The sequence below is a fragment of the Eleutherodactylus coqui genome, chromosome 13, assembly GCF_035609145.1.
Source record: "Eleutherodactylus coqui strain aEleCoq1 chromosome 13, aEleCoq1.hap1, whole genome shotgun sequence".
Classification (NCBI taxonomy): domain Eukaryota; kingdom Metazoa; phylum Chordata; class Amphibia; order Anura; family Eleutherodactylidae; genus Eleutherodactylus; species Eleutherodactylus coqui.
The window spans coordinates 64,710,015-64,735,570 of record NC_089849.1 but is presented as its reverse complement, the minus strand read 5'-3'; the positions used below and the strand labels follow the sequence as shown (position 1 = coordinate 64,735,570).

Genomic DNA, 25,556 nt, shown 5'->3' with positions numbered 1-25,556 from the left:
TCTCCAATGTGTGGAAAAGCCTGCAGGGCTATCTAAATTATCTAGAGCCTGATATATTGACCCCTTGTATTTTAATTGTAGCGATGCTGTGCTAAACTATAGCCCATCGGGCATGGCTTTCAACTGACAGACCTGGTAGGTGTCTGTGGAGTGTCCGCTTATAAAGGTCTAGTACCGCCTATTGGGGTGGAGACCCAGAGGTTGTAAATCCAATAGCCGATAGAGAAACCTCCCAGAGGGAGGCGTTACAATGTCCTTCCAGCGCGGCGCTAGCGTCCACGTGACCCTGACGTAGGGTGATGTGGGTATGATGCGGCAACACGTGACCGTAACCGTTCAGACCATATCATCTTTGTTTGATAGTACTTCACATACCTGGTTAGAACTATCAGCTCTTCATTAGTCAGAGAGTGTGCCCGTGGTTTCAATTATATTCTATATCAATAGGTTGTTCTAATCACCCATGATAGTCAGCTTTCTAGCAATATCAATAATACCAGCAATACAATAGACCCAGTTTGCTATGTCTAGCTTAGACTATCGTGTGGATTATTTGTCGTAGGCACCTAGGGAGCTTAATGGGTATCACACCCATTCCCTCTCCTGACTTATATCATCCACTAGCTATTGGATGAATTTTATTGTTTGTTAGTTTGTTGGTTGTCCACTTCTATGTACCTTTAACTATCTCGAGTGAGGAATAGTTTTTTATTATTATCAATAAAAGTTATATTTTAATCTAGGCCTTTCAGTGATTAGTTTAGCTGCCAAATTTTGACTCATCAGTCCGGAGGACCTGCTGCCATTTTCGGCACCCAGTTCCAATGTTTTCATGCACAGTTGAGTCACTCGGCCTTGTTTCTACATTAAAGGTAGGGCTCTTTGGCCACAATTCTTCCAAGAAGATCTCTTCTGGACAGGGTTCTCTGACCAGTAGTGCAGAGGGTCCCACTGGTGTCTGCCAGTTCTGAGCTGATGGTGCTGCTGGACATATATGGATTTAGAAGGGAAGCATGATGTGTCTTTCATCTGCTGCACTAAAGGTCCTTTCAAACGAGCCGCCTCTCATTTGAATGAGGGAGTGACGTGGTACGTTCCAATGAGAATCGTTCAGTTTGTGTGTAGCGAATGAGGGGGACTGAATGATGACTGCTAAAACCGAGTGATAACCGAACAATCCAATATTGTTTTTTATGCCTGTATGAAATAAATGATGAACAAAAGCGAATGATTCCCGTTTGTCATTCAGTCGTTGGCCTGCGTTTAGACCGTCCTCAACGTTGTCCGCTTCTTCAAAAGAGCTTGAACAGCACATCTTGATACAATCTGCTTTAAAATCTTTGACTGGGAGAGACCTCACTAATGCAGTACACTGGTAAATACTTTGCATCTTGTTGCTGTGCTCAGTCTTGCCATGGTGTATTATGACCTGTGACATGAAACTGTCTTCCACAACCTCACCTTTGTAGCACAGTTTGGCTGTTCCCTACCCAGTTTTAATCTCCTACACAGCTGTTTCTGTTACAGTTAATGACTGTTTCAACCTACAGATGAAAATGATGACGATTATCACTGGTTTAGTATAATTAGTTAATCATACACCTGACTATAATGCTACAAAATCCCTGACATTCTGCAAGGGTACCTAGAAGAATTGATGCTGTTTTGAAGACAAAGGGTGAACAAAACAAATACTGATTTGATTTAGATTTTTCTTTTTGCTAATTCACTTTGCATTTTGTTAATTGTCAAAAATAACCTATTATTAAAGGCTTAAACAGACGAACGTGTTTTTCTTCCATACTGTGGCCATGATAATCACGGCCACATAATGGGACAAAACCAAACGACTGATTTCAATTCATTTCAATGGTTTTGTTTTCGCTGTCGGGATTCTCGCCTATGAATAGTATGGGCAAGAAAATATAGGACGGCGAAGAACAAAAAAAAAACGGATTCATGCGCAGCTACGCTTTGCACCGGTGACTGCAGCTGCACATATGGCCATCGGAAACCACCCTAAGGGTGGAGTCAGACGACCGTATATCGGCTCGGTTTTCACGCCGAGCCGATATACGTCGTCCTCATCTGCAGGGGGGGAGGCTGGAAGAGCCAGGAGCAGGAACTGAGCTCCTGCCCCCTCTCTGCCTCCTCTCCGCCCCTCTGCACTATTTGCAATGGGGAGAGGCGGGATGGGGGTGAGGCTAATTTGTGGAACTTAGCCCCGCCCCCATCCCGCCTCCTTTCGTTGCAAATAGTGCAGAGGGGCGGAAAGGGGGTGGAGAGGAGGCAGAGAGGGGGCGGGAGCTCAGTTCCTGCTCCTGGCTCTTCCATCCTCCCCCCCCCCTCTGCAGACAAGGACACCGTATATCGGTTCGGCGTGAAAACCGAGCCGATATACGGTCGTCTCAATCCACCCTAACACATCCATTTTTAAAGTATTCTTACTTTGCAGCATTTTTTGCACACCTGCCTAAAACATTTGCACATTACTGTAGATCCATGCAGGATCACCAAAAATGAACAAATAACATTAATTTCACAATCATTCCTACATTTCTATATTTTTAAGTCAGCAGCATCAAGCAATCTATAGCCCTTTACCTGTTGAAGAACTAAAAGTCCCAACATATCCACCCAGCATAGCACCATCACCCTCAACACATCTGTTACAACATATATTCTTCATAATATTGGTTAAGATATACCACTAGAATAATTGTATAACACATAAGTAGATTGCTCATTCAGGTACTCCTATATTACATGGGAAGGCAAAACCTCATTTGGAAATGGTAGAATTGATTCTTTATATTTGTGACTCACAGAAAATTGACAAAGATGAGGTTTGTCTAAATTTCTTATCCCTTTGCAATTCTTGCTCTAACACTAAGCTTTGTCTTGAGACTTGTAGTTCTACAGAAGCTGGAAAATAGCAGATGTAATAGATGATCTTTTCCCTCTACAAATTCCTTCTATGTTTTTTCATATAACACATCACAGGCAAAAAAGACAAAGTGAAATCCCCAGAATCTATTACCAGCTGAGCCACGTTGATAAATTGCCACCTTAACAAACCGAGAGAAAAGCCTAATAGCCTATCGTATGTGTTCAATGCAGCAGTCTGCAAGATACACCCAGGCATTTAAGGGTTACACAAGGTAGCAGTCTTGCCACAAAGTTGCATTTGCTTCCTTAGGGCAATGAGCAGTGTAGGATGTCACTCCGTCCTTGGCAAACTACACATGTCCCCCGCGCCCCCCTTTCTGATACAAGGTTTCATGTCTTTGGAGAAGCTGAATTCATTCTTTGTGTTTTGTCTTAGCAGATGAAACCTCAGTGCACCGGTATAAAGAAACAAATCAAGATTAAGGAGGTCACATCCCCGGTGATGAGAGCCACATCAAAATGGCCAGCAGTCCTACTGCTGATATCCCTATGTGACCTGTCAGATGAAGTCATGTCTGTTCTATGATCTCTTCAAGTACGACACACAAAAAAAGGGGATTGATGGGCACAGAATTTTGCATGAGAAATAAGTGCAGTTGGGTGGGGAATAAGCAAGAGGAAAAGGCAATCGCCCCCACCTAATGTGATCAAAAAGCAATACTTAACCAAGCCACTCCATAGGGGCCAGCACCTCGCTGCTGCAAATTGTCTTGCTGTGCTCTTTAGTCACTAAGTAGTTAATCTATACAAGACAAGACGGTGACAATTAAAAGAGTTAATAGATAAGGGGGGGCTTCACAGCTGATCCCCTGAGTTTGTGCCAGTTAAGGGATTTCCTAGGAATCCGATCCCCCCTACAGGATTCAGTGGCCTCCTCCAGCCCAGCTCAGTGAGCAGTAAGCAAGTCTCACATCTTGCTCCTTTCCTTGTGCATTCCCAGAGTCTCCAGCAGGGGAGAGCAGGAGAGGGGATTCAAGCCCGGCTTCTTCTGTCTCATACACATTCCCATTCCCCCTACCCAGACAGCGCTGGATGCTCATTGTGGATCGCAGCATGGAATGGGGATTGGAGGATGCTAGCTGGGTGTGAAAAAGGCAACCTGTCTGCTAGTCCCCCAACTGTAGGACCCCAAGGCAGGAGACAAGAGGCTGAGAAGGTAGGACTCTATGTGTGTGAGCTGGCACAGGGAGGGATGTGTCTGTGAATATAGCTGTGTCTATATGTACAGAATAGGTGTCTGTGTTCACTTGTATAAGGAGCACATGTGTATGGAGGATGGATCAGTGTCCGGCTCTTTCATGGATTTTTAGGAGTGCATTGATTTTTTTTTTCCTGGTGCTTATGTGCCTATGCTGATTTAGATTTGCATGTATATTGCTTGCTGTAGATGGGTGGCTATGTTACATCTTTTAAAAGTGCATAAAGCAGGGGGAGACTTGGACCATAAATTAGGCTTTCACAATTTCTTGTAAACATTTTAAGACACAATAACTTCCTGTAAAGCCATGCAGGGCACCATGCCACCCAACCATGTCAGTATGCCCCAGCAATAGAACACACGTTGTGCATGGCAGCAGCATGCACCCAATACAATACAGTCTCTAAGCATGTGCAGCAACATAGTACTGTACTTATGGCAGGACCACAGCGCTGCTACGGGCACATGTGCCACATGATGAAACGCTAGTCCCAGAATTGCAGCATTTACTGCATTGCTATAGTCAGCCCTACAAATGTTCTAAACCATGTAACTTAGTCACGATGTACAATGAGTCACAGGTACACAAGCTAGAGTCTGTCATGCAATCAATGCTTCTGCAAAACAACACTGTATCAAACGTTTAATAAGTCCCAATTACAACACACTAATGCAAAGTTTGCTAAATAATCACCTATTAGATACACAGTGCGTCATCTGCATGTGTCAATCCTATGGATCACATTGCAATGAATGACAATAAACATCCTGCACACAAATAAGACACACAAACATTCTATTTAGTATAACAAAAACACCAGCCATGTGGTTCATAGTTACAATGTACCTACAATAATATAACACCATCTGTCAAGGAAATACAACAAGCAGATTATGTGTATAAATAACACAAGATCCACCATGTGTTCCTGCAATACAGCCCAAACTTTACATTATTACAGACCTGTACATATGGTATCTGTCATGTATCATGCAAATAGCAACATGATAAGGGAAGCGATTACACATTTATTGTAGGTGTGAAATCTATTATCTGGATACCTGTTGAATGCTGTGAAAGTGGCAGCAGGTAATATATCGAAAATGGGTTCTACAGCATAGCAAAACCTGCTAATAATGCTATAAAATATGCAACATAGAAGACATCTGCATGGCTGGGGATGAGTTATATTGGCAGGATTTTCTCAACCCTGCAATTCTTCCTGGAAAGGAGGTACCATGATGTTATTTTTCGATACAGTATATATACTGTTTGTGGGGTCCAAATATCCATAAAAGTGCAATTTTGTGTCTATAAATTAGGAATAAGTAGATAGATAGAAAATGAGTTATCTAGTCTGCTACATGTATGTGTTAACCAGCCAGAATTATTACATCCTAATGGAGTAATACCGTAGTATCATAGAAGCACCCCCAAGGCTGATAAGGAATCCATGAGTAATGGAGGATTTTGCTCAGTTTGGCACCACTCTCTTTGCTCTTTGGGGGTGTTCAAAAAGCCTTTCTAGTACACAATCTTAAGAAATAAGAAGGGCACAAACACCCAAACGAGGGGCCATGAAGGCCTACCCTACACTTCTGTAGGAGTAACAGGTCATTTTAAGTATCAGGGCCCACTGTCTTGAAGTAGAAAAGACAGTGTGTGAACCAGTTTCAAAGGTGATCACATGCAGATTATGGCCCCCTATTCTCTTTGTATGCCCCCGATCCAAGTCATTTACTTAAACCAATGAGTTGGCTTATCTTGAGAAATTCGAAGCCCATTATTTCCAAGTAAATATATTGTGGATGTTCATGCATTTGAGGTATAACACATCACTTCACACCCTATTACAGCAAAACAAATATGTTTAGGTTTAGATCCGCTTCACAAACAAGGCATGATATGCTAGAGAGGTAGATTAAAGATTTGGCACTGGTTATATTTTAACTTGACAGTACTGATTACATTATGAAGTTTCAGAAATTCTGCAATATGTAAGACACGACTTACATTAAGAAGTAGTAATTTGTTAGCATTAGACAAATCACCTCTGAGGGTTGCACATTCTTAGGCGTTTTTATTAATCTACTTCACTAATACTGTATCTTCCATTCTCTAAAGAACGTTACATGAGCAATATCTGCTTCTAATATAGGAGAGTTGTTACATTTAGGTTTACTATGACAATTTCTTCTTTGGTTCCTTCAGTTCTACTGGATTAATTTTCCACTAGTAAGACTTTAGCTTCCTGTATGTACAATACCAGTAAAAGCTTAGTGGGTATTTTGATGAGTTACAGATCCAAGTACATGCCATTCCCTCCCATATATGCAAATAATGAAGATGGAACAATACTTCTGCAGCGCCACCTATTGGATGGCAGGAATAAGTGGCACTGTAGAGGTATTTTTTTATCTTCCTTATTTGCATAGATTTCCCAGAAGAGCATGCATGGCCTTATAAGCCTCCTCACTCACCTCCTAGGTGCTCTCCTTAAGGAGAGGTGATACCCTTCCCATCCCCTGCCATAGAAATAGCCTGGATGTAATAGGGCCCCTTCAGAGGGGCGCTCAAGTTAGTTGAAGGATTAAAGGGGCGTTCACGTCTCGGGATATTTGAATATGCTGTAAATGCAAAAATAAAGTACTCACCAATCATATGTGTTTTTCAAAAATGCCATGTTTTCTGGAAAAGCCTCGGTCTTCATTGGAGTTGTTTTACTGCTCCTTGCTAGGGGAACCGACTGCCTTTGCTATGGAGCGGAGATGGCCACATTTGCCAACTTCTAACTTGGTGAGCAATGATCTGCCGGGTTGCATGGGATCTCTGGAGCGCATGCACAATAGTTCCCAGTCCAGCCACCAGCTACCACCATTCTTTATATAGAAGGGCTTCTAACCAAGGCAAAGAAGCCCTCACTATTCACACTGCCCAGAAGCTCTTCTATGCAAAGAAATAGCAGAAAATAAAGTAAACAATTGCAATAAAGACTTTGCTTTGCAAGAAAATGGGGCATTTTTGAAACACATGTAATTGGCTAGTACTTTATTTTCACAATTTGCAGCACATTGGGATGGGGTTCCCGAGACGGAAATACCCCTTAAAAAATGCACAGGGCTTCCCTTGTCCATAGTCACTACAATATTGGCAAAGTGGTCAAAACTGTCATAAAACCCTTTACGCTTATATCTTTTACAATTGTATAACAAGTGTGAATTTAGATCCTATAGGGACCTTATCAAGAGTTCAATCATTCTCAGACCAGCCTATACCACTATCTTCAGTTATGAAATGTCTGAACTCAACTATTTTACCAGAGCCCAGTAATATTAGACTGTGGCTTGTCAGAGTCTGCTGCTTGATTGGAATGCTTGCAAAAACCTATGTCATTCTTTTGAAAAAGCATTATGGCAAAAAAACAGCTCCATTGATGGGATCTTTTGACTGGTAGACAAAAGATATTCCAGATTTGGAGAAATCACCACATGGAGAAATTGACTTTTACTGAGAATTCTAATTTAATTAGTGCAAGAAATCCCTTCAAAAAAGATATAAATCTCGTCCCCCTGTTATTTGAACACTATCACTGCCCACAGGTCACACATTAAAAAAAAACCTTTTATTGATATGCACTAAAAATCACATTTGCTTAGAACTACCAAAAATCAGCCAAGGAAATGTATGTTCACAATAAGTGTAAAGGTAGGTAGGATGGTAATTGGATAGATGGAAACTTTCAGTAATCGCCCTATAAGGCCCTGATATTTGTTCCTATAGCAAGACAGGGCAATCGCCCTGAAAAGGACGACCCGATGCTGAAACCTTTCTCTAACCGCCTTAGTGCACCCTAAAACTTACTAAAAATACATGGGCAAACAAACAATATAATATTATGGAACCATCCCCCTTCTTATGCCACAAGTTCAGCACTTATACTTAAATCAAGACAGCTGCTTACAGTTCAAAATATTATTCAGTTGTTGATAGAAAAGGCGTCTTGATCACCACACAACTTTCTCTCAGTCTTGACATACTATATTCAGTGGTATCAATAAATCATCAAAATACCAGGAGCAATGAAGATCAGTTGGGTCACTGTCAGTCAAATGTGTTCTATAAAAAACTGCTATATCCTTACCATAAACCGGAATATGCTCCATTCTATTAGCCAGCATGCAGAAAAACCTCTCTCAAATCACCAACATGCATTTATTCTGCTTAAACACAGATACACGGCTAATGAATCCATATTCCTGAATTCCTCTAATAATGGTATCTTAAAAACATTTTCAATAACTTGAATAATAGAAGTGTATATGTTTAATAAATCCACATTTCAGACTCATTTAAGCTCTGCTTCAACTCGCTTCTCTCTCTCAGGGAGCCATTAAATGCAAACAAAACAGAACGGAAAGATTTAATACTCATCTCCTCCAAAAGAGGTGTCTTCATGGAGTAATCATCATTTCCCAAGGGCCATGGTCATGGTCTGTACTAGGCGTAATAGAGGAAGGAAGAGCGAACTACCAGAGGTGTAACTAGAAGATCTTAAGCCCCGATGCAAAATCTGTAACAGGGCCCCTTACCTGCCATGTGCTATTTATAATACTAGTGTCTTCTTATGTGATGGAGGTGCCTTTGGACCCCCTAAGGCTCCAGGGCCTGGTAGCAACTGCTACCCCTGCACCCCCTATAGCTACGCCCATGCTTACTACATATGGTCTGGGACTGCCCGGTGATTAGGGCCTGCTGGTTAGAGGCACAGTAAATAGGCTCTTTAATACAACACTGGATTACCCAGGAGAATGTTCCCCCAAAATCAGTCTTATAGGCCTGGTAAGAGACCTCATCCCTACCAAATATGGTAGAAAATTCTACAGCATTTTTATGTTCTACGCTATGAAATGTATCCTTCTAAATTAGAAACCTCCCTGGAAATCATCTGTCTCCCTCCAGTTGCAATTGATTAATGTTGATTTACTTATGTATAAATTAGTGTAGAGTTAAACCAGATCACTGTTTCAAAATATGGGACCCTTGGCTCAACACTAAAACGAGCCATAGCGTCATTATCGATATAATGCCTTATAGGCTGATATATGAATGATGTGTAAATGTGCACCAACTGGAGACAGAGTAACAAGAGAATAGATACATTAAATTGTGCGATACATTGACCATTACCTATAGTATAGCCCGTCTTTATGTATTCCAAATTGATGTTGGATGTACCTGTTCATGTTCCTTTGTTATCTGCAAAAGCCAAAATAAAAACTATTAAAAACATAATGGGAAGGGGTTTCTTGGATCAGGAGGTGTCTGAGTATGAACCAAGAGCATTCTTCATTTTGATTGATTTTTGCTTCGCGGCTTTTTGACGATAAGTCCATCTCTTTGGTAAAACTGCAGAAGGTCCGCTTGTACGTATTACAATCAGCATCTAAGTATATTGGTGCATTAGTTGAGAAATTGCCTTGTCTTATCTGCTTTCAGCTTAGGTTGCCTTCTGTGCAGTCATAGCTATACAGTTGGCATGCTATTATATCTGGATGCCACAGACGATAGGTTGCTTATGTATTGTATGGCGATTGGTCAGCTGCATCACCTGTTTATGTTATGGCATTGTAATGCTAGAATATGTCACCCAACCAGTGAGTGATGAGGGGGCTAATTTGATGTAGGTCTTTACTTGTTGAGATTTAAAGGGGTTGTCCCGCGCCGAAACGGGTTTTTTTTTTTTTCAACCCCCCCCCCCCCGGTCGGCGCGAGACAACCCCGATGCAGGGTGGTAAAGGAAGCTTACCGGAGCGCTTACCTTAATCCCCGCGCTCCGGTGACTTCAATACTTACCGCTGAACATGGCCGCCGGGATCCTCTGTCTTCGTGGACCGCAGCTCTTCTGTGCGGTCCACTGCCGATTCCAGCCTCCTGATTGGCTGGAATCGGCACGTGACGGGGCGGAGCTACACGGAGCCGCTCTCTGGCACGAGCGGCTCCATAGAAGACTGCTGAAGACCCGGACTGCGCAAGCGCGGCTAATTTGGCCATCGGAGGCCAAAAATTAGTCGGCTCCATGGAGACGAGGACGCCAGCAACGGAGCAGGTAAGTAAAAAACTTTTTATAACTTCTGTATGGCTCATAATTAATGCACAATGTATATTACAAAGTGCATTATTATGGCCATACAGAAGTGTATAGACCCACTTGCTGCCTCGGGACAACCCCTTTAAATGTTTTGTGGCCAATAGTAAATTAAGGTTTAGAAAAGCGTGAAATTAATTTTACAAGTACGCACCTCGTAAGAGAATATTTATTAAGATTGGTTACTCAAAGAATATGGCAATAGGCAACATAGCAGAAGCTATATTATAACAAACAACAACTTGCTCAAAACTTGTAAAACTCATCATCGTCTCTATCTAACTTTGCGTACATAGTAAAAGATATCAGGTTACATTAATTAATTTCAATGTATGTCATATGAAGGCTATGTTCACACCTGCATTAGAGGATTCTGTTTTCTTGCTCTATTCTAGGAGCAGGGAAGGGGAATCCTCTGGCCGACTGGATCAGTTTTATGACAGAACCGAACGGTGTCGAATGGACCCATTTACCATAATAGTGTCCATTTGGCTTCCATTCAGCCATCCAACATTTCACAAGTTGGAAAGTTCTTCATGCAAGACTTTTTTTCCCGATATTTCATGCCGGAACTGTGATGGAGCCTCTAAACGCAGATGTGAACATAGCCTTAGGCTTTGAATCAGTTTCCTCTATTGCCATTAAAAACAGCTTGACTGGATGGGAACAACAAACTAAGATTGTTCTATACAACAATGCATTGAAATCAATGGCACAAATGCTGTCTGTAATTTCTTATGGGTGTACACTGACCATCTTGGTATCATTTGGTGCAAAAGAAATTCTGATTGATTTCTGTCCATATGCTCTCGTAAGGCATATGGATGTCATAGAGATGAGTGCCCATTCGGGACACCCCTTCTATGAGCCAGAATGGAGCTGCTCTTCAAGAGTCGCTCCGGCTCTGGTGGACTCAAGCCATGCTAGTTTGACATGGTTGACTACTTTAGTGGTCATCATGTAATGCTACATTTCATCTGCATTTGGCCATTGATATCCCATCTGTTTACCAGCTGATTGTGACTTCCTCCAGCTGTTTGATGGCTCTAACTGTTGGCTACAATCTAAGAAAGTTGTCTCTTTTGAAGCATCCTCTATGAGTAATTTTTACGTGTAATATAGGACATTTCTATTCAAAGTGCATTGACATTTTGATTATGGTTTTGGCTATGTTAAAACATTTACACTTGGGTTATACTAAAACTATTGCCACTTGTTTGTGCTGAGAATGATTATTTTGGCCCATCATTCATAGTGTTTTGCACAAAATATTGGGCATAATACAGAAATGCAACGTGGATGAGATGAAAAATTTTATCCCATGTGACTAGTAGTAAGTTGACTTTTTAGAAAACATATGATACCATTTCCAATGCAAAGGAAAGGGAGAGAGGCACCATTTCACTGTTCGCCCTAGGTAACACAAGTGTTGGACACACCCATGGATTAATATTCATTTATGCAGATCTGAAAATTATGGTTTCAACTAGCCCTTAATATGGTACCCAGGAAAACCCAATTTAAACACATGGAAGTATGACCTCTTGCATGTTCTTCATGTAGTAGTATGTTTCAGTACACAGAAATCCATAATAACTTCAATGTGACATGGGTAATTCTATAGTTAGGAAAACCTGACACAGCACAGAATAAAAAGGGCAATTATTACTTGGCTTGTGTAAAGTTTTAATCACATGCATTACCTTTCATATTCATTGGTCCATTAAATTTTCCTGGTGAGATCACAATGTATTGCTGAGTACAGAGACTCAAGGGCGAAAATGGTGGGGTCCTTTGGAGAGGAGCCAACATCCATAAAGTGTGGTAAAATAGGACATGGGATAATAAAAAATGAAGAGGGTATCATCTTAAAATAATCTCCTGTAAGGACTATGTTGACTATAAATGTAAAGTTACCAGTTTTTTATGGTATAATGTTGGCTCAGTGTGGACCTTGAATTCTAGACCCATAGATATGTGTCTATACTGTATTTCTTTTTTTGACTATTGCAGTTGGCAAAGCTTTTGTCTTCAAACAACTACTTTATCCTATGTTTTATCTCCATTTATCCAAAAGTGATAGGACAGATGAACCTTAATACTGAAACATAAATGAACTTTCAATTTGAACACAAGGTCAACCTTTCTTTGCGTCATTATGTAAGTCTAAAGATAGGCATTGGTGATTCATGCTATTAAAGGTTCAGGCAAGCCTGTGTTCAAGTCACCATCAAATTCTAAGCATGGGGATCAGTAAGTTATGTTGATATATTTCCTTCTTCTCCATTTAATATCTAATTAAGAGAATTAAAGGGGTTGTACCAAGATTTCAAGTTATACCCTGTCCACTAGATGGTGGATAACTTGCTGATCGGTCGCATCTCACCGCTGAGACCCAAATGATGTCAAAAATGGAGGTCCTGTGTCCCCCTCTGGCTGTCATTGCTTTGGTTGGTTTTTCCTCCTCATTGATGTCAGAATAAATAGAGCAGTGGTCAAGGATGCGCGGTTGGCCCTCCATGCATTTTGATGGGGCTGACGGAAATACCCGAGCGCTTGCTGCTCTGATATCTTGGTAGCCTCATTGAAAGTTATTGGAGCACCACTGCGCTTGTATAACCAGCTCTCCATACATTCTACTTCTCACTGCGGGGGGGGGGGGGGGGCGCAGTAGCCCTATAGTGAGGAGGACAGACGACATGGGTCCCCCATTCTCGAGATCGGTGGGGGTGTCAGCATGAGAATTTCACCAATCAGCAAGTTATTCCCTATCATGTGAATAGGGGATAACTTGTAATCTTCGTACAACCCCTTTAATGCTACAATGTCAACACTAACAGCCCAATTCCAAAGTTGGCCAAACATATTAGATGAAGGTTGCTGAACCACAGATTTCGGCTGGAGTGACCGCCCATCTAAAGTGTATGGGTGTGTCCTGACTGTGCTTTGAAGAAAAAAATGGACATGCTATATTTCAATGCTTTTCCTTCTTTGGCCTGACATTGGCAGTCAAGGGAGAGTTGGGATATTCTCATATGCATTAGAAGGCTGGCCAGTCTCAACTAATTTGCAGATTCAGTTAACATTCATGTGTACAGCCACATTAAGCTCAATGTCTGCCCATAGCTACTCCCATTTGTATCAGAAGCAGTCATTACATCCAGTCATTGAGTCAGCCTTTTGTTGGATTCTAAGGGTCCTTTTACACAAAGCAAGAAATCATTAGCATGAGCGAACGATGACAGAGTCATTTGCGTTAACATGTTTACAAACACAGATATATTTGTTTCCCTCTTTACATCATTCGCTCGTTCACTTGATCGTTAGTTTTTCAGGGTACTGTACCCATGAATGGGAACGACTGAATGATTATATTTTACATGTAATGACTTCCAAATGAATGAATGAGCAATGACCGATATGCAAACAAATTATCAGAAGTCGTTCAATTGTTGGCCATGTTTACACTGAATGATCATCGTCCAGATTCGTAGGATCCAACTATTTTCTGAATGATAAGAGGGCCCTAAACTGTTTGATAAGGTTACTGTGTTGGAGTTAGCAAGGAAGCTCTGCCTGCCTCTCAGTTAGTACAACCTTGTCAAAACCTTGTCAAACAATACAATGAAAATTTATCGCAGTAGTACCTTCCAGGGACCATATTTCACTTCTGCTTATATGGTGTATTAATGGAAGGCATAGCTCTACAGTTTGTATAGGGACTAGATGATTGCTAGCGATTTTATGAATAGGTGTCATAATAATTATCCTGCAGGCAAAATCTTACATTATAATAAGGTCAGACTAGCCAATCAAACTACCAGGGGATCACATGATGCGCCTAGCTTCTAACACAATAATGGCCCTTGAAGAAAACCAAATTTAGAGTTGACTTTGCAGCCATTCACTAGCCCCTTATGTTACCTTATTCATATGTCCTGTGGTTGAAATGATATTAACAAAGTAACGGTGCAATTAAAAAGGAATCTGCACAGATTCTGTATAGATGCGGGTTGGCCTCAGTCCAACATGATCAGTATCCATATGTTTATTAAGGAAGAAAGTCTAAAAATCTGTTTTTAAGTTGAGTTTATGACATTTTTGATTGTGCAAACGACTCTTAACGATATCTGTTACAAAAATGATCCAGTAATAATTCGATTGGGAGTTGCAACACTTCAACAGTTGCAAAGTGCGAGGATTAGAGATGAGAGAATATACTCGTTTCGAGTAATTACTCGATCGAGCACCGCGATTTTCGAGTACTTCCGTACTCGGGTGAAAAGATTCGGGGAGTGCCAGGGGGCGGGGGGGGGGGGGCGTGGCAGAGCGGGGGGTAGCAGCGGGGAACAGGGGGGAGCCCTCTCTCTCTCCCTCTTCCCCCCCTTCCCCGCTGCAACCCCCCACTCACCCACGGTGCCCCCCGAATCTTTTCACCCGAGTACGGAAGTACTTGAAAATCGCGGCGCTCGGGTGAAAAAGGGTCGTGGTTGAGTAGGTTCGCTCATCTCTAGCGAGGATTCATCCTATATATTATGCTAAAAGTAGGTTGCATTAGTTCACTGCATTTGCAATACTTACTTATAAAGAAGAATTTCTTACCCCCATCCTGCACATATTGGTACACTGCTTATTTTAGCTTTTTTTTAGTATTTATGAGCCTCATTAGACATTGTATTTTCAAAAAGTTATAAGCACTATAGTTACATTTAGAGATGAGCGAGCGTACTCACTAAGGCAAACTACTTGAGCGACTATTGCCTTATGCGAGTACCTGCCCACTCATCTCTAAAGATTCGGGTGCTGGCGGGGGTAAGTTGCGGCAGTGAGCAGGGAGGAGCGGGGGGGGGGGGAGAGAGTGAGATAGAGATCTCCCCCCCCCCCCTGTTCCTCCCCGCTCTCCCCCGCCGCTCCCTGCCCCCTGCCGGCACCCGAATCTTTAGAGACGAGCGGGCAGGTACTCGCATAAGGCACTACTCGCTCCAGTAGTTTGCCTTAGCGAGTACGCTCGCTCATCTCTAATTACATTGTTTCCACGGTTGAAGACATGTGACCATCAGGTTTAACCAAGGGATGGGAAAGGACATGGCTTGAAGGGGAAGGGTTGCAGGAGGAAGGAATTCTATACATTTCCATAAGTGTTGATGTTATTTTGTTCTAGGAAATCATTTAAGTCTTTTTTCAAGCCTGCATCTGTTACTGCTGTGACCGGCTCCTGAGGCCGGCTATTCCATAGATTCACAGCTCTTATCGTAAAGAAGCCTTGTCGCCTTTGGTAATTGAACTTTTTTTCTCCAGACGCAAGCAGTGCTCCTTTGTCTTTTCAGTAGATTTTACATGAAAAAAAGTTTTAGTATATTTTTTTTGTAAGGGCCACTAATTTACTTCTACGGGCTAATCACATCCCCCTTATAGACAACGTTTCTCCAGACTCAATACATTTCATTATTATACTTTAATTTATCCACATTGAATTTCATTAGCCAAGTGGATGTCCAAACACTCAGTGTGTCCAAGTCGGCCTGTAATTCATGAACATCTTCCATAGACTGCACTAGATTATAGAGCTTGGTGCCATCTGCTAAAATTAGAAATAATGCTATTAATGTCATCTTCTTTATAATTAATAAAAAAGTTAAACAATAGAGGAGCCGGCATTGAACCTTGGGGTGCACCACGTATAACCAGGAACCATTATGAGTAGGAATCATAGACTACAACTCTCTGGATTCGGTCCTTATAGGCTACGGACACCTTTTGGATGGGGCCAAATTTGTTTTTCACTTAAATGCAGGTACTTTGGAGTGACAGCTATTTGTGCAATAGGGTTTGGTTGAAAATGTTACACCATTTGTCTTCTGCAGTTTCTACAGTTCACTTTATATAGAAACTGCAGTTTTAATGTACCATACAAGGGGTGACTGTGGGGCACATAAGCGCCCCACAGCCACCCCATGAGCTACCGCCCGACTATCGCTCCTGTAAATGGATGAAGAATGGACCAGAGATCATTTTAGCTACCCGCCTCCATGTAAAGTAAACAGGAACACTCAAAGATTGAGTAGCTCGTGTTTACATAACCTGGCAGTTACTTGGTTTTTCACTCACACATGTGCACGAGATGATTATCGCCAAATTAACTGTTTCCAGTGATAATTAGGGAGATAATTGACCTGTATGATATTACCTTAAAGCCCCATTTACACTGAAAGATGATTGCTCGAAAAGAACTCAAATGATGGCTATCATCTTTGCATAACTCTTAAGTAGCTAATTAGCTTCTTAAGAGTTAAATAAAGGCAGAGCGGAACACCAATGACAGCTCTGAGAACAGCAGCTGCCTTGTATATGCAAACAACTGCTTTGTTCTCCGAGCTTTCAGCTGGTATTCCACTGAGAAATCCTAGCGGGATACCAGCTGAAAGAATTTTATTAGCGGTGTCCCGCTGAGAGCTCAGCGTGCAGCGCTGATAAGAGTCATCGCTGACTTTTAGCTTTCTAAAAGTCAGTGATGAAAGAATAGTGCATGAAAAGTGCATGATGGAAGCACGTTTAGATGGAAAGGTCATCAATCAAATGATGGCTTTTGAGCGAATTTTGAGCGATAATCGTTGTGTCTAAATGGGCCCCAATTAGTCTCAATAGGAGATCCATCAGTGACTGCCAGCTTGGTTTTCAGCTCTTATCTCTGCTGCAGATTCTAATCAGCTAATCTATGACTACAACAAAGATAAATGTTATTGTGTTCATGAATTAGAGCCCTTTTACATGAAACGGTTGGATTCATGTAATCGTTAGATGTTGCAAAACGGAATAATTGTTCAGTGAAAACAAGGCCAGCGATTCTAGACCTCGGCGCTTGTAACTCCAGACGCTGCTTCCATTGATTTTAATGAGAGTTATGCATGCAGTTGCAAGTGCCAGCCACTACATAGGGGGGGCAGAGCAGCAGCTTCTGCTCCGACCTCTGTGGATTGGGGTGCTGAGTGCAAGCACCCAATCAACTGATTGGCCAGGGTCCATAGCAGTGAACCCTAGCCGATCAACTGTTGATGATGACCTATCCTGAGGATATGGTATTTTACCTAGAAAAACCCTTTAATGTTACTTCTGCATTTTGTACAATGAAACATAGAAAAGAGAAGAAAAGGCAAATTTTAGTTTTTCCTCAGCAGGAAATCAGTAGCTTTCTTCAAAGAAGTAATATAAAACCGGGGTGAGCTGATGTAGGTGGTGCCAAATCTATATATGCTAGGTCATATTTCATAGGACGACAATTATTGTAGTTGTTGTAAAAGCTGGTAGAAGGAAAAGTGTGATATAGCTCATGAGAATTACTTGGATATTTTTCTAAATGGTCTAAACTTACAGTAATTTGTACAAAGATAAATTGAGTTTGACTGCTTACTGTGATGTAGACAAGTAAACAACACTGTTTATCCAACCATTTCTGTATTTTCAAGTGTCAAATTGGTGATTTATTGTGGATTCTGTCTCTTGGAGAATATATTATAGATATAGCAAACATTGAGTCGACAGTTAATGCCTTATGATAACTCAACCACAATGAGCTACAATACTGTAAACCGAATTATCATGATGCGTCAGTCATGTTAAGAATTACTATATCTGTATGTTCATTGTACATTCTTGTCCTACTTTCACCATTTTATCAATTTACATCAATCTAAAATATTCAATGTACTATACCTAGTGGTGTAGTTATAGGGGTCGCAGTAGTCACAGTTGCAACTGGGCCCCTGGCCCAGGGAGGCCCAGAGTCCTTCACAGCCCTCCCATCCCTATGCTACAATTTAACTCCGGCCAGCAAGCAGAACAAACTTCTTCATTCATGTTCACGCTGCGGACTTAACCGTCCAACTCCTTCCCCAGCTCAAACTGCACTGAGAGCAGGAAACTGGGGGAAGTTGAGATCTGGCGTGGGGGTAGGAGAGGGATTATAGAGCCCCGTAATTTAAGAAATGTGGATAGTGGGCACTAAAGCTTTATGGGTTCACAATAACTGTGGGGACACAGAGGGGGGCACAAGAGCTTTGTAAGGGCACAGAGAGACACTATAGCTTTGTCGGGGCACTGTAACTTTGGAGGACACATAGGGACACTATAACTTTATTGAGCATACAGGGGCACTATAACTCTGAGATGGCAAAAAATACTTTGGAGAGTATAAAGAGGCACTGCAACTTTTTAGAGCCACTATAACTTTGGAGGGCACAGGAGACACTGTAAACTTTTGGGGGCACGGAGGGGGTCACTATTACATTGGGGCAGAGGCAGATGCTCTTATTTTGTGGGAGCACAGATGAGGCACTATGACTTTGTAAAGACATAGAAGGGACACTACAACTTTGTGTGGACACAGAGGGGGCACTGTAACTTTCTGAGGGACACGGAAGGGTGCTATAACCTTGTGAGAAAACAGAGAGGGCACAGAGGAGTACTTTTATGTTGAGGGGGCACAGATGGGCATTATTACTTTGGGAGTGAAGAAAATGGGCATTATTACCTTGTAGAAGGGGGACACATAGGGAAGTTATTACTATGTGACACTGAGAGGGTCATAGGAGGTAGTAGCATCATAGGGAAACTGTATATAAACCAGCCATGAAGATATCTTTGTGTTAGTCTGAGTCTAAATATGAAAGCAATGGGAAAATAAAATGACAGTAATCAGAGAAGACATCACCTGTGATCGCTGGAGGTAACTGCACTGTAATCACTATCAGGGCTTAGTCAGGCGGGCGATTTTTCGCGTGATTTGCGCATGCGTCCGGTGATTTTTTAAAACCATTGCTTTGCAATGGTATCGGACACATGAGCGCTTTTTATGCGCTCGTCCGATAAATTATAGAACAGAAATCGCAGATCGCACCTATCTGCGATCTGCGATTCCTGTTCTCTTCTCTATATGCGCTCAATGGGGCCGGCGGCAGCAGCGCCGACCCCATTGAGAGCATATACTAGACAAATCATTCTCCTCTGCCACAGCTGTAACAGCTGTGGCAGAGAAGAACGATGTTTGCCCATTGAATTCAATGGAGCCGGCAATATAGCCGGCTCCATTGAAAGCCATGGGCTGCCGGCGAGCGCGGGATGAATTGTCGGGAAGGGCTTAAATATATAAGCCCTTCCCTGCAATTCATCCAGAAATGTGTAAAAATAAAAAAATATATATATATACTCACCTTGTCCCGGCAGACGGAGTTCAGCGCGGCGGCCGGCAGTTCTCCTGAACTGCTCTATGTAGTATTCAGCAGCCGGGGATTTAAAATCCCCGCCTGCTGAATGAACTGCCTCTGATTGGTCACAGCCTGACCAATCAGAGGCAGCTCTCACTCACACCCATTCATGAATTCATGAATGGGTGAGTGAGTGCTGCCTCTGATTGGCTCAGCGCAGGGACTAATCAGGAGCAGCTCTCACTCACACCCATTCATGAATTCATGAATGGGTGTGAGTGAGAGCTGCCTCTGATTGGTCAGGCTGTGACCAATCAGAGGCAGTTCATTCAGCAGCCGGGGATTTTAAATCCCCGGCTGCTGAATACTACAGAGAGCAGTTCAGGAGAACTGCCGGCCGGCCGCACTGAACTCCGTCTGCCAGGACAAGGTGAGTATATATATACATTTTTTTTTTACACATTTCTGGATGAATTGCAGGGAAGGGCTTATATATTTAAGCCCTTCCCGACAATTCAGCGTGAGATCGCCCGCAGCGCATTGCTTTCAATGGAGCTGGCTGTATAGCCGGCTCCATTGAATTCAATGCGCTGGACAGCTCCGGCCAGTTTCTATTGAAATGCGGCTAGGAGCAGTTTTTTCGGGCGATTTTTCGGCCCCGGTCACGCGATTTGCGGATGCGCATCCGTCATGCGATATGCAAATCGCGGCAAAAAACGCCCGTGTGACTAAGGCCTCGCTGTGTAGAACTACTATCTGACTATTATATGGTGACTGCATTATTTAGAAGTACACTAGTGCTGAGCTGCTGTTTCTAAGCCCACCATGTAATAAAAGTTGTCTAACAGATATGCTGTATCTGATATATAGATTTTCCTGGGAAAAAAAGGGGGAGTAATGGTTGTGTATCGGGACCTGTGCCTCTAATCTTTTAAAATTCTAGCAATGTCCCTGGCTTCTAGTGATGCATTAGTGGATCACTTAAGAGACCCATGAATGCAGTGGCAAGTTCTGGGCAGACCATGGCTAGCAGATATGAAGAGTAATGAGGGAGGGGTCAGCTGGCCTTTAACTATACCCCTGGCTACAAAAATACAAAAAAACATCCTCAGAATAAGAATTTATGTTTACGACGACCTGAGATTTGTCCAAAGCTCTAATCTGGCACCCATACCAGTGGATGCATCTCTCCTGGACTTCTGTATGCCCCCAGTATAAGCAGAGGCATACAGAGTTTTTTCAGTCAGATTCCATTTTTTGTCAGATTGTGCTGTGTTGTACCACATGGTGCTATTGGACACACAAAAGCTTCTAGGGAAAGATATCTCCAGAATACATCATTGTTAGGAGGCACCATGTGGCGGATCCTGTAGTGCTTACAGCTCCCAGCTACAGAGCCATAAGGTGTACAACGTGCAGATTCAGGGCACACAATACGGTATAATCCCACCAAAATCCACTAATGTTCTAGATACATAACGCTAATAACCCAACTATTTTCTGCTTGTAGACCTGCACTTTCAAGTGGCGCAGAATTTCATAAATGTTGCCCACTGTGCTCCACATGTTTCCTCAGTTACTCCTCCATTCGAAAGCAATATTCACTAAGAGCTATAATTGTGTGCATCTGTTCCTAATATATGCATCATAAGGCTCCATCCAAATTTTCCTCCTACGGGAAAAGGTAAGGAGTACTTTATGTGATCACCAAGAAATGATGCACTTGGAAATAGATAATTCTCCATAATAATGACAGATAGACAGCTTGCAAAACAAGAGGCAAAACTTCAGTACTTTCATCTAAGAGCAAAAAGCTTGTTCTGCTTGGAACTATTATTTTCATTTCTATTAACTGGTCAATAAAGTGTACAAACAGGGTTTGTTCTTTACGAGGACAAGGTTGTGATATTTGTGCAGGCGCATATGTTGCTTGCAAGGATCAGCCTTGTTGTTCTGCTGCCCGAGGTAGAAACTCACATGCCAGGTGTTCTGCTAATCTCTTATGTAAACTACAGTGAAAATTTGTAGCACATACAGTGAAGAATCAAATATTGTCCGTTACACATCTCTTCTAAATGCCAGCAATGAGCTAAATGCCATTCGTGAAAGATGTATTATTACCAGTTATGGTCACTGAATGGCTGTTGATGGGTCTATGATCCATAATTTTATTCGAACTGCCAAATTTGCTACTGGGAAGAAGGTTTTCCATTATTCCCAAGCAATCCACTTCATAGGAGTTTTTACCTTCCTCTAGAGCAAGACTGCAAGAGTATAGGTTGGACTTAGTCAGGCATAACACATCTGGCGGTTACTGTCACTTTAAGTGGTACACAAAGCTTAATGGTTGCAGTTACTCTTAGTGGTGCCATACACTTTGTGGTTTCTTTCTCAGAAGGTAGGCAAATAGTCTTTAACAAGAGAACAGTATGTTGCTACTCTGGCACCTATGGAGTAGCTAAGCCACTACCCTTCTCAGGAAATACTTCTGACCTTCTACAGCTGTGTAAATTTGACAAGGTTATGGCACAATTGGTCTTTAATATGTTGTTGAACTTGTTGAGAAGCTTCTACGATGCTCCAGGAACAATACACAGCCATTGGTTTCCTTGCAACAAACTGTCTCTTAGACTCACCAGCCTATGCAGCTTTTCTCGCCAACCTTGTGTGGCGCAGAGTGCTAAGGCAGGAGAAATGCAGTCCTAATCTCTCACTCACGACCGGAAGGTTGTGAGTTAATTCCTGCATGGTTCAGGTAGCTGGCTCAAGGTTTCATCCGGCTCAAGCCTTCCATCCTTCCAGTGTCATTAATCAACACAAGAAATATGAGTAAGTGAAAAAAACATATAGTTCACACCCTTACAAGTGGCACTAGGAAGACCTTAACAATGATAGAACTCGATTCTATTGTCAAAACCATATCAATGCCAATTAACACTAGGATATATCAATGTCAATTAACACTAGGGAGGAGACACAGATTAGATATTAGAAAAAACTTTCTGACAGTGAGGGTGATCAATGAGTGGAACAGGTTACCACGGGAGGTGGTGAGTTCTCCTTCAATGGAAGTGTTCAAACAAAGGCTGGACAAATATCTGTCTGGGATGATTTAGTGATCCTGCACTGAGCAGGGGGTTGAACCCGATAACCCTGGAGGTCCCTTCCAACTCTACCATTCTATGATTAAGTTGTGAGCCACTTTCAAAAACAAGAGGTGGTCTAATAAACTTATGACTAACTGGACTTCACCAGAGCAGCACCCATCCTCTGGAACGCTCTACCCCAAGGCATCCAGACAGTTCTCAATGCACAAAATTTCAGATGCTCCTTAAAAACGCCCCTCTTCAGGGAGGCACACCAAATCCCCTAAACTAGTCCCCGTCCCTCCCTATGGCTTCCCACACCTTCCACCCTGCCTATCACATACAACCTCTACCCCTGCACCTCCTTACCGCCCTACCCTGTTTCCTTTCTAATAACTGATTTCCACATGAAATCCCCTGTTTCCCCATGCCTCGCCCCCCCGTGTACCTCCTATACCACCCCCACCCCATTTGTTTCAAACTGATTGTATCTCACATTGCAATTGTTACACTATTTGCATTTCTCCCATACTTGAAAGCGCTGCGGAATAAGTGGCGCTGTACAAATAAATATTACTATTATTAATAATTACTATTTTTTATAGTTTGTGTATTTTTTGGTGGGCAGTTTGTGATTTTTTAAAATAATATCTAATCAACTTTATCTTTTTATATATTTACAGAATAAAGGGCATTTTTTCCGGCATGTTTTTCTAGTCTTGGTAGGATTTCAGCATGTGGTTCCCGTCTAACAGCTATTCCATTTCTTTTTTTTACAAATGCAGATCATTAACACAGTTAAAGTATACCTACTGTGCAAGTTTACTTTCTAAGAAACCAATAGCATGCATAATAATATCCTTAATAAGGCTACCGAGCTCTGTTTGTTTGTATGGAGCCTAGATCAACCGTTTCCCTACTGTTTGTTGCTGTGACTTGGGTGCCAATCTCTATGCGGCTCCAATTCAGACCAATAGGAGTTGTATACAGATCAGTTACTCATTGGTACTAACAGGTTTACATAGAGGAATGGTAGGCTGTAATAGAAAAAAAAACCAGCGCCGTAGCCCTATCAAGTATAAGACGAATAAGCTCCTAATTGTTTATCCTGCCGGTTTCTCGGAGAAGAATGAAACGGTAGACGCACTTTAAATGGCACAAACAATTCCAAGCAAGTAATTACTAATTTCAGCAAGAAAATAGTTGCTTCGAGATGAAAACTCATTGGCCAAACTCTAACATAGAAATTCGAGGGCAATAAATACTCTACAAGTACATGTGATTGTAAGAATCATCTAAAAAAAAGTCTATAAATCTTGTAACGCTCAACGGCTTTTTTCTTATTCTCCAGCTAGCTCAAGAGGTTTATTTTTTTCTATGTAAGACGTCCATCAGCCATTTGAGGTATAGCAGTGATTTAGCAACTTGGTTCCTATGACAAAATGGCCACTCTTGGTATTTCTTTCTTCTGCATGAATGGTTGTACGCTTGCTCATGCGAAAGAAAGGCCTTGACATACAGTTAAATGTCATGTTTTAGGGATTGTTCCTGAGAGATGTACTAAATTGAGGCATTTGATCCATGTTATTGAAGGCGCTACAAAGTTTCCTGTTAATCGTTGTAATTTATATGCTTGGTAAAAGGTGCTGCAGTCTTCCCCTATGATCTGACATTCAATGCCAGGTCGGGCTTGTGTTTCCCCGAGTCACTTTGTCTGCGAATCGCAATAAAACAAGCTTAATAACCCTTATCAGAATAATACACTGTGGAGCAACATGCTCTGCAGCCGCTGTCTACAATGCAATGACGAAATACACAATTATTTTTGCATATTATAATGTGGCATATCCATTTACTAAGATAAATGGTGACAGATAATTCACTGAAAATAATTTAACATTGTGTCTGCTTATTAAACGGCATTACGGCTGTGTTTAAGGGAGAGGCTGGAAATGGCTGGTATAATACGTCTGGGCCCTGTCTATAGACATGTTTTAGAAACCAGGTCAGCACATTGGGTGCTCTTTCCATGCCATTAAACACTTGCTACATTTCCTGTATACTTAATGCAGGAGGATGGCTGTAGGGATCATTGTGCATGCTGTTTCCCTTGTGTCTACATCCTGGAACACTCAGTTCTGTTCATTAATGATGTACATAGTTAATGTGTGGGGTGTCCTAGCTCAAACCACATATGCAAGTCCTCGGGCTACATGTGCATTTATTAGTGCATAGTGAATGGATGGCATCAGTCTATTGGCACTGATAACGGTATTGGCATATGCCCAAACTTCATTATTACTTAGATATTTAGTTTTTGCTTACTATTAGGGTTGTGTAAATTGGAAATTAGGGTGTGGAAATTTAGCCTAAAAGATGTTGTATTTGTTAGGGTGGAGAGGGTTATGTCCATTTACCCTATCAACCAAAGCCAAGAGCTGCTGCAAAGAGTGACTGTTGCTCCACTGGACTAGCGTGATCATGTATTAAGGCCCATCTACACGGAGCGGTGATTAGTCAAAAATCTCCAAAAAGCGATCGTTTGAGCGATAATTGTTGCGTCTAAACGGCCATCGTGCGCTTTTCGGGCACTGCTAGCTGATCGTTAAATTCAGCCCAACCTAAAAATCGTCCTTCAGTCTTATCAGCAGTTCTCCAGGGGAGTGCTGATAGCATTGTTACCCATAGGAGAACAAAGGATCTGAATGCAGATAAGAGCCCTCGGGCTATTAACTGCTTTCAGCTAAGGCTTCATTTGCACACTTAATTGCTCTTAAGTAGCTGAGTAGCTACTTAAACGTTTATGCAATATGATCGCTCAAAGCTGTCACTCAAACTGTCGTTTGAGAGATCATCGCTCCGTGTAAATGGGCCTTTATACAGGTAGGCCAGTTGGAGATGGGGAAATGCCTGTGTTGAATCACCTATTAGAAAGGTAGATTCCTTAGAGGTCAAAGTCCAACCTTTTAATCTGCCT

General features: G+C 42.0%; 1 long non-coding RNA gene across 2 annotated transcripts in view; it reads right to left on the bottom strand.

Annotated features, from left to right (window-relative positions):
• The window catches only part of LOC136587886 (uncharacterized), a 181,022-nt gene that overhangs the window by 127,423 nt on the left and 28,043 nt on the right, over positions 1-25,556 (bottom strand). For both annotated transcript variants that reach the window (XR_010787513.1, XR_010787512.1), the window contains one exon: positions 9,336-9,404. This is a non-coding gene — a long non-coding RNA (uncharacterized lncRNA). The remainder of the gene's footprint in view (positions 1-9,335; positions 9,405-25,556) is intronic.